General features: G+C 43.6%; 1 pseudogene; it reads right to left on the reverse strand.

The window, feature by feature from the left end:
* The window catches only part of LOC135679678 (pyruvate kinase isozyme A, chloroplastic-like), a 48,502-nt pseudogene that overhangs the window by 751 nt on the left and 34,485 nt on the right, over positions 1-13,266 (reverse strand).

Genomic DNA, 13,266 nt, shown 5'->3' on the forward strand with positions numbered 1-13,266 from the left:
AAGACCTCGTTTTTGAATGGTAAAAGAATAATAAAAGACTTACAGATGTTCTCTGTCTTCTTTGTTCTTCCAAACGAGGATAACGCTGAGAAGCATTCACTCACATTAACCCAGCAGGAGTGATCACACATTAACCCAGCAGGAGTGATCAGTTACGTTAAGTACATGAAGAAGGATAATTCTAAGTAACAAATTCATTTAAAAAACTTCAAGCAGTTTTCCCAATCATCATATCATCCACCATTGTCCAACGTATTGAGATATAAAGAGGATGAACAGATTTGACATTTCTCACGCAATCTTTATCATGAGTAAGAAGATTACATAGCAGGGCTTGCAGATCACAGTGAACGACAGAAGTGAAACAAGAGACATGGCTTGGAGACTCCTACAGATCCATTATCCGAAAATCCCAAAATCTGTTCAATGGTTCGAGCAACAGCATGCTGAAAAATAAGTGCTTTAGCCATTAGGGTTGACCATCATAGTTGTTTAACGATGTAAGGATAGTTCTACATGTTTTAGATATTTTAAGAAATACAAAAAATAGCAGCAGATGATAGTACCCAGATTTATGAAGGATAAATCAATTGGGATAGCCACCGATGAAAGAACCAACAAATACTGTGGAGCAAAGCATCCAACTACCTCTCCCAAGCTTGCCGATAGGATCAGACAACTTATTAGCATTCGATAAAATCTGCCTCATGGTACATGCATCACCTGAATAGATTGCAACATGTCGGACAGTGCGATGACCAGGTCACCAGGCTGGATCATTCCTCTTGCCTTGAGCAAAGAAAATGTGCGGTTGAGGTTGCTCTCCATGTCATCGGAGAAACTAAGACGGAAGGGTATGAGACCCCATTGAAGGTTCAGGTGTCGCCTCAAAGATGTTGAGGATGTAAATGCAAAGATCGGGCAATCAGGGTGGCACCGTGAAAGAAGAGAAGCCATGTGACCTGTCTCTGTGTACACAAAGACTGCATCCACTTCCAAGCTGTTAGCTGTGAAGCATGATTGACAGGATCAGGAGCAACAAACAAGTTCTTATCATAAGCACTGGAACGAAGATATGATACTAGACTAACTGCATAAAGCATATCGGGGATTGGCTAGAAAAAGACAATAAAATCAAATGCATAAAAAGGTGGCACAAAATTAGCATATTTCTGTTGTCCAGTAATCAGGCACAAATGGATGGCATTGCCAACTAAAATTATATTATTGCTGCAGATAAAATATTACTTAAAAGGTTGCCATAGACTAACCAGGTCTTATTTGAATTGAGAGCATCTTTTTAGACAGTAAATCAATCAAAAAATAAAAAGATATTTTATTCATGTTACATACAAATTCATACAGCACAACATAAAATTTTCAATAGAAACAGTCTTGGCAAGGAATCAACTGGGGTTCAAAAATATAAATTTTCCCATCGCAGGAGCTTAAATTCAGCAAATCTGGAAACAATTACTTACATTTAGAATATCATCACTAAATGTCAAAGTCCAAAAAACATCTCCATGTATAAAAAAAGAATATATAACTCAGAAGAAGGAAAAAATACAGATAGCAAGCCAAAATAACTCATCACTAGAACAACATAACTCATTGAAGCAAAGAAATTCAGATAACACGTACCGATGAATGGTTATCAATGCCATGCTATTGTTAAAGAGCCTAAGCTAAGGAATCACTTCACAAGGACAAGATACTGTAGTGAGGAAGCTGCATAAAGACTTAGGACCTGAGTGCTGGAGAGCATGTGCTCTGCTTCCCCTCCCCTAGCTGAGGCTCCACCTGCAGAGGCGGACAGGCCCCCCGATCCCCCTTTCTTCCCCCGCTGCTACACAAACCTCTGAGGCAACACCTCCCTCTAAGCCGCTGAATCAGGAAAACTCCACTGAAAAGAACCCTGCCCCCAACCAGAGTTCTCCCCCAGTCTCCAAAACCCCTCCCTCTTTCTGGGCTAGTCTTTTCTGACAAACATCCTTTGTAGACCCATGGCAATTCGATGCAGACTTGGTTGCAAAGATAGCGAAGATCCAGAAACATTCTAGGCATGTTAGATCTTAGATCCAATGGAGGTGCACAACTTGAAGCTCTGTTTATATGGGAAATTCTTTGGGAAAGCCCCACCCTTGGAGGTTCTTAGAGCAAAGCCCCCTTCCCTCTGGAAGCTACAATCAACACTCCAGATCATCGACCTCACCTGTGGGTACTTGTGCTTCCACTTCCAGAACGAGCAAGACATGATGAACACGCTAACAAGAGGTCCCTAGTTTCTACGGGGAGTGGCGTTAAACCTCTTTCCTTAGCGTGAAAACTTCCAGCCACTCACGGAGACAATGATGACAGCATCTACATGGATCCAACTACCAGGACTCCCCATCGAGCTGATGTTCCCCATAATCCTATTCCGAGTCGTCACCTGCATAGGAAACCCGCTAAAGGTAGATGCAATGACAGCCTCGAGTGCATGAGGAAGGTATACTCGCGTCTGCATTATGCTTGATTACTCATAGCCATTACCTAAGGGCATCTGGGTTAGAACAGAGGATACCAACTTCTTCCAAACTATCGCCTATGAAAAACTACCAAATTTCTGTTCTTCCAGTGGTGTGGTGGGCCAATAATGTCAATCAGTATGGCTGCAGCAAGCCGTCGGAGCAACCAACCCCGACGGGCAAGGAGGGCTCCGGCAGGCAGGGCTTTCGTGAACTGTTGGTCAGCAACAAAGAAGAACGTTTTGTTCAGGTTGACACCGAGGCCTCTGAGGAGATGTACGGGCCTCAGATCAAAATCAAAAGGACCTGTAACAGCAATCATCCCTCTCACAACGGTCATGCACCCACTGCCCATTACAACAAGGCCTCTAATCCCGCTCCTAATCCAGATCTCATGGATGAGGGCTTAACAAGGGCCCAGTACCCGAAACCACAACTACATTCTACAACACCCAAATCTCAACACGCTTAGAGTCGACCAGGCCAGCTCACACTCCCCCATACCTAAACTTGCCGCATTTAATACTTCCCCCTCCATCCCGAGACTACACTGGCTAAAGCGTCCTCTTCAAAGGACACAAGCAGCACAAGGCATCCCACCCACGTGAAACCCCACATCACCTCGTCAGTGCTGCCCTCGAAACCATAAACCTCAGCTGCATCAACCTCTTCGTCTGCACCACCCCTTCCTGTTAGGATCGGAGCGGCACTAAGAGGGGGGGGGGTGAATTAGTGCAGCGGTAAAGTGTGATAAACTTTTGACGATTTAAACACTTTCGGAAACTTCGTACGATAAAAGTAACGTTTTCGTTTGAAACCATTTCGATTGCGTTTTAACTTGAAGAGATAAGTAAGACGGAGACAAAGAAGTAGAGCATTAAAGTGCAAATGGTTTGCAGTAATGTAAATGACAATAAGTAAATGCAAACCAGAGATAACGCCGATTTTACAGTGGTTAGGTCAAATGACCTACATCCACTTGCGAGGCCCCTCTTCGATGAGGCTCCCACCTTCCACTAGCAAATCTCTTGAAATGGAAGGGCAAATACCCCTCTTACAACTTTTTACGAGCGGTTCACTCTCTTACAGATTTTCAGCAAGAAAGAAGGAGGTGAACACTAACAAAATTGAAAACAAGACTAGCAAAGACTTTTCTAAGACCTTTCTCTCAAACAATTGCTGCTCAAAAAGTTGTGTTCTCAACTGAGACTTGAGAGGTATTTATAGGCCTCAAGAGGATTCAAATTTGGGCTCCAAAAATTTGAATTCTCTTATGTTCCCGATGCTGGCGGTGCCACCGCCCAGCCAAGCGGTGCCACCGCCCAGCGCTCGGGTGCTGGACGATGCAACCGCCCAGCCCAAGAGGTGTCACCGCCCAGCTCTCGGGTGTTGGGCGGTGCCACCGCCTAAGCCAAATCAGCTCACTGGTTGGGCTCCAAACTTGGCCCAAACTAGTCCAAACTCGGGCCCAATTGGCCCCTACTTGAGTTATAGGATTAACACCTAATCCTAACCCTAATTAACGTGCTAACTACGAATTTAAAGACATTTTCTAAGCTATTACAAAGTCCGTAAGTCAAGACTTCTTCCGGCGAACTTCCGATAAACTCTCGAAAACCATTCTGCGGACTCCCGGCAAGCTCCTAGACTTCACGATTTGATCTTGGCGAGTTCCAACAAGCTTCTTCGGCAAGCTCCGATCTTTCTCGGTGAGTTCCGCGAACTTCCAACGAACCTTCCGGCGAGCTTCCGAAAAACCCTTCGGCAAGCTCCCTACTCATTCTCGGCTAGTTCCGGCAACATTCCCGACGAACCTTCGGACTTCCGTCGAACTCTCGAACTCCCAATAAATCCTTCACGCTCGACTCCAGCACTTTGTTTCGCTTTATGTCTTCATCGTTATCGTAGTTAATCCTGCACACACAAACCAAAACTCAACTCCGATCTAGACAATTATTACAACGCGAATTGACAGTCTGTTGCCCGGCACGTCATTGGTTGGCGCTTCGTCCGATTCTTCGGTGCATCGTCCTCTCTTGCGGCTTGTTGCCCAATCGGCGGTTGACCTCCGCAACCCCGATATCCTTGGCGCAATTTCGCTCTCCTTGGCCCGATGCCCGACGTTCGAAGCATTCAGCCATCCAATATCCTGACGTGATCTCTTCCGGCGCAACGTCAATTCCTCCTGCGTCAACTGTCTAAACCTGATCGAGTAGACCTGCATTGCTCAAAATGTAGTTTAAATCATAAACACATATCAAGTGGTTTCATCATCAAAATACGAGATTCAACAATCTCCCCCTTTTTGATGATGACAACCACTTGATGACGGAGTTAACCTTAACTCCGGGAGTTTAAACAAACTCCCCCTATCAATATGCCATATTGATAGAACCTTGAATTCAAACTGAATTCAAGTCATTGCAATATTCATCATGAATACTTGCAACACATCATCATGAACATATGCATAAACTTATGCATATCATGTCATCAACATACTTCTCCCCCTTTGTCATCAACAAAAAGGAGAAGTACAACTATTCTTTGTGTTTTTAATATAAGTTCAACTCATTGCATAAAAAACATAATATCAAGTTTTATCATCATGCAGTTTTGAAGCTAGAAAATTTAGCAAGTATTGCATCATGCTTAGGACATTCAAGCTATCAAGTTTTAGATATGCAAGTTTTACAGCATACAAGATAGCACTTTTGGTAATGTTCAAGATAGCAAGTTCTACATCATGCAAGCTCGCAATATTTGAGATGTTCAAGAAAGCAACTCTTGCTTCTTGAAATATGTAAATTTGTCAAGTTTTGCTAGATGTGCAAGTTAGCATTTTTGCCTCTTAAGATAGGTAAGATAGCACATTTGCTTCTTTTGAGATAGCAACTTTTTGCTTCTCTTTAGACTACAAGCTAGCAAAAATTTCGAAAGCAAATGCAAGATAGCTTTCTTGTGTAAGCTCATAATTCTTGCTTCCTATTGCAATGTGCAAGTTGCAAGTTTTGCTTCTTGAGATAGGCAAGCTTGTGATGTTCAAAATAACAAGCTCTTTCTTCTAGAAGTGCCATTTTTGCTTTCTTTGCAAAGTGTAAGCTAGCAAAATGTTTGAAAAAGTGATCAAGTTTTGCAACATACAAGCTAGCAAAAATTCCAAACTAGCAAGAGATAATGTTTTACATGAGGTAAGCAAACAATTTGACAAATGTTACATTTGCATCTTCTCTTTTGAGAAGTGTAATTTTTGCTTTCATCTTGAATTATGCAAGCTAGTTAGTTTGCCTCTTTTCATGATGTCCACTTTAGAAATTTTTGCTCCCCCTTTGTCATTGTCAAAAAGAAGGGAAGACCCTTATATCAATTTTCATATTATGACAAAGGTAAGTATCATTCTTATTTGTGCATCATTATATATTCAAATTAAAATATATACAATTTCAATAACCTTATTTTTCATGCACGATACCGAAAAATAAATCAATCATCATTAATAAGCATATCATACATGATACTCAAACATTAAAATTTTTAAGCATTTATCAACATGTTGATCATGATACCAAACATTCATCATTTAAAGCATTCATGATACACATCATATGCAATAAATACATCATGTACATCATTATCATAAGTATTGTATACATCATTTTAACTTTATGAATATTCATTGCATGCATTATACCAAAACATTTCAAGCCATGCAAGCCATAAATACAAAGAAATCATGTCATGAAGGATAAAATCATTTGAATACCAAAAGACATGATTCATATAGTAAATATCTTCTTTAAATAAAATATCAAGAAAAATCATAGGAGTACAAAGAAGACATCTTGTTTTAAAAGAAAAATCAAGAAAAATCATGATTCATTTAGAAAATCTCCTCTCAAGAGAATATCAAGTAAAATCGTAGAAGATTGATTAATGAGAAATTTTGATTTATAATAAAATCTCATGTATCGAATGTCGAGAAATCAAAATGATGATTTATATAAAAAATATCACAAGTTATATTCAAGAGAAAAATCATAATTCATTTTCAACTTATTCAATTTGTCACATCAATATTTCTTAGATATACATGATACCAAAACATGGTTTTAAATCTTTAACATATAACATGCATAAATTGAAGGAGTGAATCCTAACCATATTCCTCGGTCAGAGCTTTGCCCAGCCACCCTAACCCGTCAAACCTCCCTCCCTCCCTCCGCTCCCCTAGCCACATAACCGAGCGCCCAAAGAAACCCTATCCACCTTCCCTCCCTTTCCAAAAAGGGCTGGCCACCCCTCTAATCCCTCAAATCCTCCTAGTTAATCCCTTCAATACTCCCCCCTATATTTTTCTAATCCACCCACCTAATTCAACTGATGGCCGCTTCACCTTTAAAGCTTCTCCCCAGTGCTTTCAGAGCCCCTAACCACGTGGTCCTTCGCCTCCACAAAATGATCTCTTTAGAAACCTCATTGACAAGGTGGAGCAGGCGTTCCGCTGAGCTACGAACTGTTCCAAGAAAGACGATGGCGCTTTCCTGCACGATGAAGATGACACTGAATGGATAAGGCTCTTGCAAAAATAAGGTTCGAAGGTGAGGAAACCACCGATTTAGGGAAGTCCCCGCACTTGACTACTTACATTGAAATATAAATCCAAGAAGAAGGTAGACAGCTAAAATCTCACTACTGAGTTTGCCATTGCCACAGGTACCACGATCACCCTCTTAAACCCAAATGATAAAACATCCTGTTCCACGAAAGACGATGGTGCTTTCCTGCACGATGAAGATGACCCTGAATGGATGAGGCTCTCACAAAAACAAGGTTCGAAGGTGCGGAAACCACCGATTTAGGGAAGTCCCCACACCTCACTCCTTACATTGAAATATAAATCCAAGAAGAAGGTAGACAACTAAAATCTCACTACTAAGTCTACCATTGTCACAGGTACCACGATCACCCTCTTAAACCCAAATGATCAAACATCCTAATATCCTCTTGTAGAACTATAAAGGGGTCCAAAAGAAGGATGCCTCAGGACACATCCGACACCTGATAGGCTCAAACCATATCTCAATCTTCATTCTCTTGGAGACCTACCTTTCGCTCAGGGAGGCCGTGGCCTTCACTAGAAGGCTTGGCAAGGAATGGCACGAGGATATCACCCAAGCCCAAGGTCAAGCAGATGGAATATTGGTTGCTTGGAGATTCGACCAAATAAGAACGCACCCAATATGTAAGAATCAACAATGTGTTCACTTAATAGTGGAACAACAAGGTACGCTTCCTTGGCTTCTTATGGCAGTCTATGCTAGAACTCATGCTGGTCTTCATATGTCTCTCTTGAATAATCTTTCTAACTTGTAACTTTCTAACATTCCTTAGATGATTTGTGGGGATTTTAACTGTATTACTTTGGCTTTTGAGAAGTCTGATGGCAAAGAAATTATGCTTAGTTCTTTTGTAATTGCTTTTCGAGATTTCCTTTTGGACTACAATCTTAATGACATCGACTCTTTGGGATCAACTTTTACTTGGTGTACTAACAGGTTCGGTGTCTCTCAGGTCTCCACTGGCCTAGACATAGCTCTTGCATATGATGTTTGGCTTTATTCCTTCCTGCATGCTCATGTTAAACATCTCCCCCAGAAATTTTCGGATCACACACCCCTACTTATTTCCCTCGACCACTCTGATCATGCTAAGAATACTTATAGACCATTTAGATTTGGGAACATTAATAAGGCCTTGATTAATACTGAGGTTGAGATCAAGGCCCTTGAGCTTAAAGAGAATAACTCTACCCTCACCCTGAAAGACCACACTAAGCTCCGATGCCTCCACAACAAATTTACAACTCTCTCTAGACAAATCCATCTCAAATGGAGCACTACAACTAAGACTAAATGACTCCAAGAAGTCGATAAGAACACAAAATACTTTCACCATATTGTGAGACAAAGGAGGAGAGCCAACACAATCCACTCCATCAAGTTGGACAACAAAGTCACTAATGAAAATATTGACAACATTAGAAATGCCTTCACCAAGTTGTCATGAACGGTCGTCGCTTTTGCATGCTTGTACAGGCACACGACAGTATGTTTTACCTTGGTTTTATGTGTTTTTGCTTGAAAAATGTAAGCAATGACAGTTCGCAACGTTGCAGTGCGACCGCTCTCTGAGTCGGGCCAAACTGCCTCGAAATGGCTTCGTTTACGCGTGTCACGACCTGTTTTCTGCATACTGCAACCTCACGCAAAACATCAGCCATCTTAGCACCCTAGAACCCCCCGGGTGGCACTAGGGGAGATGGGGCTTCGGGATAGTGTCGGGCGTTGAATAATCTTCACAAGTTCGCACGTTAACTTGACGAGAACTTGCCTTCACGCCCGACACTCGGTGAGCAGTTGTTTGCGGACTTGCAATTGTTCGTTCAACCTTCTAAAGTCCTTGTTTTCTCCTTTCTCTCTTGAACTCAAGGTGCTCACTGAATTGGTTGTAAAGCTTCCCTCTTCGTGAGACGTTGGGACTTGTCCATCGCTCATTTTCAAACTAATCAACTTTCTGTTTTACAGGTCCTTCGAGACCTGTACGAGGTTGCAACTAGGCTGACCCTTCGGATGCATATGTCGCAAGGGCACCTCAAGACTTAGGAAATCCCAGCTAAGTCCGAGGAGTTGGCACAAGGGTGCTTCACGACTTAGGCAACTCTAGCTAAGTCCGTGACTTTGTCGCAAGGGTGCCTCACGAATTAGGAAATTTCAGCTAAGTCCGTGACATTGTGGTATCAGAGTGGGCAGGCAATTCGAGCAAGCAGCGAAGAAACTTCACAATCTCACCATGGCAAAGCATCGTGGCGAATCGAGCAAGACGGGGCAAGCCGGACCATTGCCCCAAGCAACCGCAGGTGGGCTGCAAGTGTAAACTCGCTCTCATGCTGTTGGAGCCGCTTAGGAGGAGCGCGACAGCGAACATGATGAGCGAGAAGTTGGCTACTCTCCGTGAGCGGAGGAGGCGCAATCTGGAGCACCAACCGGGAAAAAAAGCCATAAGGAGAGACTCAATGGTGGAAACCCGCCTGGATGTTCTTGAAGCGAGCTTGGAGGAACTTTACCAAGGCCAACGAAGGCTTCTTGGGGTAGAGAGTTTATAAGAAGAAGCTGAATCCCGAATCGACAAGGTTGAAGCCCTAGTCGATCAACCGACGGACGATACCAAAGACTCCGTACAACATTTGCACGAAGTCGTGGCGGAACTCACTTCCAGAATGATAGTGCTCACAAGGGCACTAAATGCGGGAGGGAGTAACACCCACGTTGCGCCGCCACAAAACTTGAGGGCACTTGAGCCACATTGCTATGAAGGTGCTAGGGACGCAAAGGAGCTCGAGAATTTCTTGTTTGACATGAAACAGTACTTTCAAGCTACAACGCCCGATTCTGAAGATACAAAAGTTTCAAAAGCAACAATATATTTGAATAGGGATGCAAAACTTTAGTGACAAACCCGTTAGGAGGAGATCCAACAAGGTCGGTGTCGAGTGGACATATGGGAGGACTTGAAGCGAGAGTTGAGAACTCAGTTTCTACCCGAGAACACAAAGTTCGTTGCAAGGAGAAAGCTGAGACAACTCCGCCAAAGTACTTCTATTCGAGACTACGTGAAGCAATTTTTGCACTGATGCTGAATATATAGGACATGTCCGAGAAGGATAAGCTATTCAGCTTCCTCGATGGCTTAAAGCCATGGGCTCAATAGGAACTGTATCGAAAGAATGTCACCGATGTGATCGGGGCAATTGCGACTGCAGAAAGGCTCACCGACTTTGTTTCCTCAGAGGACTCAAGGAAAAGGAGACGATCGTCAGGAAATCACCCTCCAAAATATTCTCGAGGGAAGGAGCCCCGATGCGAATAAAGGAAGAAGAGTTCCCACAAAGGGCTAAGCTCAAAAGACAATTCCCCAAAACCTGACGGTTGCTTTTTGTACGGAGGGTCGCACATGGTGAGGGAGTGCCCACAAAAACAAACACTCAATGCCTTAATAGCATCAATCCATCCCCCTAAATCAGACAAGGTCAAGGTCTTCGCCCTCAATTCAAGTAGTTCAGAATCCAACAGCGATGATGAAAAGTCGCAAGGTCTACAGATGGGAGCAATGTGTTTGTTGAATACATTGCGAGGTCAAGTGGGGGAGAATATGAAGGCAAAGCTACAAAAAGCAGGGAGTAACGAGCTGATGTATGTGAACATTAAGCTCAATAACCAAACAACCCATGCAATGGTGGACACGGGCGCTACTCACAACTTTATTGTCGATCGAGAAGCAAAGAGACTTGGGCTGATCTTAGAGAAGAACTCAAGTCGGATGAAGGCAGTGAACTCGGAGGCCAAGCGGATCTCGGGTTGGCACAGGGAGTCTCCATCAAGATCGGAACATGGAGCGGGAGCATAAACATGATGGCGGTGCCATTAGACGACTTCCAAATGATTATAAGAATGGAGTTCATGCACGCAACGAAGTTGGTGCCAATGCTGTTCCTGAACTCCCTATGTTTGATGGGAGGTGACGACCCTTGTGTGGTTCCCATCTCTAGGAGAGGAACCAAGGACCCCAAATAAATATCGGCATTATAATTAAAGAGGTACGAAAATGAGAATTAACCTTCGTGACTGCTGTGAAGCATGAGCCACTTGATGGAGAGGCCATTTCTGAACCTGTTATGGTGGCGAACGTTCTGAAGGAATTCACAGACGTATGCTACCCGAGTTGCCGAAAACTCTGCCACCACACAGAGGCGTGGATCATCATATTGAGCTGGAGTCGGGAGTGAAGCCTCTAGCAAGACTACCATATCGCATGTCCCCTCTAGAGTTGGTAGAACTTAGAAAGCAGCTAGACGAATTGCTAAGCGGTGGTCTCATCTGCAGTTCTAAAGCACCATTCGGAGCTCCAGTTCTCTTTCAAAAGAAACAAGATGGGAGCCTCTGTTGGGAAATCATAGGGGGCGACATCATATGCGCAGCGGAAGAACAAGAAAACAAAAATCCCCTTTTCCCAAAAAGATATTCGTCGTCGTGCGAAGATTGGTGCGCAAAAATCCGCAAAACACAAAACTGCGTATAGAGATTGTGTTACCTAGGGAGATCGTATATCCCTGTTTCCTTGCAGATCCTTAGGAGAGGGTGAAGGAGGTCAAGCGTCCTCCTCTCTAGCGGTGATCCACACAGCAGGGTTGCGACGACGCTCCTCAAAACTCCAGGCCTACTCTGAGGTGGAGAGGGAGAGGAGAATAGGAAGGGCAAGCAAAGACTCTAGCCTATGAGGCTGTGAATCCCTCCTATTTATAGAGATCCCGTGTCAAAACCCTAATGGGTCCTTTCCCTAGTGGGTATTGGATCTGCATCCAATAAGACAAGGGCTCCGTCGGATATCTCATATCCGAACCTCTACTCATCGCAATGCCTACCATATGTGTGTGACCCTCTAGGCCCAATATCGAGCTGGCCGTGAGTCATACCTGTCAGAACTCCTTCTAACTCAGTGAATTATTATCTCTGTAATAATTCACTCGACTCATCGACTACGGAAGTACTAGGCCACTACGCCGTAGTCCCCAGACGATACAGGGGAATCCAATCCATTGGACCTGTCTGTCCTCAGTTACCATGTACCTATAGTCCCTCATCCATCTAATATCCCAGAGACCGTATATCGAGCATGGTGCTGTCAGACCCATACGGTTTCTACTCGAGTCTCGCTCTAATCGGATTCTCCCGGAGAACTCTTTCTCTCTCAACCCGAATGACCCTGGCCAGGGATTTGTCTGAGCAAGAACACATGGGATATTCCTCTCATGATGCCGAGAGTGGATGATCCTCTGTCGACACTCAATAGCCCTCGTAAGGTCGACTACCACTCCCAATGACCAGCTGTACTAGATATGGGAACAGCCAAACCTATAAGTCTGGTATCAAAGAGTGGAGCACTCATACAGGACATCCTTGGTGTCTCAAGTCTAAGAACCAGATACACCACTAGGACTACGGAATCGTTGTCTGACAATAAGACATCATCAACCATCCAGCATTCCGTAAGCGGATCAATCAGTGAACTCATTCTCCAATGAGCACCTGTACTGTATCCCTAGTGTCCCTACACGAGCAGCTATGAGACCAGCTGCATCCATCATATGGACGGGTATACAGCACACTAGTCTATCCGGTTATCACGATGTCCCTCTCGAGTAACCTATGACCGGGATTATTTAGGATATGTGTTTAAAGGTGAATCGGTCTCATTATCGTGATCTCATCACGATCCGATTCCCATTGCACAAATCCAAGGACATCACAATATATATGCATTTATGCAATAGTTATAAAGTGATATACGCCAAAATATAATAAGCAAAAAGATTCTGTATCAAGTCACACGTGCCATCACTCACGTGATTGGCTTGCTGGGCACTTATGACTAGCAATCTCCCACTTGACCTAAAGCCAATGACCTATGTGTCTGATCCCCATCAGACTCCTGTGACGCTCATAGACAATCTGAGACAACGGCTTTTCCAGTGGATCTGCAATGTTATCTTCGGATGGAACTCTTTCCACTGCTACATCTCCTCGGGTTACGATCTCTCTTATAAGCTGAAACCTCCTCAGAACACTTCTGATAAGACCCGGGTTTCCTTATTTGAGTAATCACCCCATAGTTGTCGCAATATAAGGAAGTCGACTTGTCG

Source organism: Musa acuminata, chromosome BXJ1-7 (assembly GCF_036884655.1).
Source record: "Musa acuminata AAA Group cultivar baxijiao chromosome BXJ1-7, Cavendish_Baxijiao_AAA, whole genome shotgun sequence".
Lineage (NCBI taxonomy): Eukaryota > Viridiplantae > Streptophyta > Magnoliopsida > Zingiberales > Musaceae > Musa > Musa acuminata.